The sequence below is a fragment of the Myotis davidii genome, unplaced genomic scaffold, assembly GCF_000327345.1.
Source record: "Myotis davidii unplaced genomic scaffold, ASM32734v1 scaffold652, whole genome shotgun sequence".
NCBI lineage: Eukaryota > Metazoa > Chordata > Mammalia > Chiroptera > Vespertilionidae > Myotis > Myotis davidii.
The window spans coordinates 109,731-110,786 of record NW_006284936.1 but is presented as its reverse complement, the minus strand read 5'-3'; the positions used below and the strand labels follow the sequence as shown (position 1 = coordinate 110,786).

At 36.8% G+C, this 1,056-nt stretch overlaps 1 protein-coding gene across 3 annotated transcripts in view; it reads left to right on the top strand.

The window, feature by feature from the left end:
* The window catches only part of APOOL (apolipoprotein O-like), a 123,967-nt gene that overhangs the window by 42,503 nt on the left and 80,408 nt on the right, over window positions 1–1,056 (top strand). The window lies entirely within an intron of this gene.

Here is a 1,056-nt window from a genome sequence, read left to right as displayed (position 1 = left end):
GGGGGGGGGGGGGGGGGCGCAGGGGAGAATGCATTGGGAATTTAGGGGAAAGGTATTTGTAATGGAAGGAAACTTTTTAAATTAATAGTGTAAATTTGTATTTCCAGATGTAACCTGATTCACTCAGTACTTCAAATCACCCTTTCCTTTATTTTTTCATAATATTCATGACAATTTGTTATATTCCACATAATATAGTTATTGTGTTTATTATCTGTCTCTGTTCTACTAGAATGTCAGCTGCATGAGAGCAAGGATCTTTGTTTTGTTCACTGATGTATCCTAAGCACTAAGACCAGGGGCTAGCATACAGTAGTTACTCAGTTAATATTTGTGGACTGAATGAATACCATGATCTATTCCACTTCATCCCTTAAATTTTATATTCATTTCTTCCTGGTAATTTTTGTATGTTGCTATATTCCATATGAAGTGGGTAGTTAAGTTATTGGTAAAAATAATACTCTACCATCTAGTATGAGAAGAGAATTTTAGGAATTATATCCTAAAAATGTTTGGAGAAGTAATTTGTAATGCTTCAGTTTTCAATAAGTTTTAATGAAACCCATAGTGTTCCACAGATGCCCACAAAATTTATTAGGAAATTGAGGATGGGAAACTTTTCAAGCACCCCTATGTTCGTAGCAGCATTATGTACAATAGTTAAGCTCTGGAAACAGCCTAAGTGCCCATCAGTAGATGAGTGGACAAAAAATTATAACGTATTTATACAATAAAATACTATGCAGCTATAAAAAAGGATCTGTTACCCATTGGGACAGCATGGATGGATCTGGAGGTTATTATGCTAAGTGAAATAAGCCAGTCAGAAAAAGACAAGTATCACATGATCTCACTTATATGTGGAATTTAATAAACAAAATAGGTCCAGAGACATGGAAGCATGCAACAGACTGACGAATCTTAGAGGGAAAGGGAGAGGGGGTGTGGGAAGAAATTTAATCAAAGAACTTATATGCATAACCCATGGGCACAGACAATAATGCAGTGAATGCCTGGAGGGTTGCAGGACCCCAGTGGAGAGGGGCAAAGGGC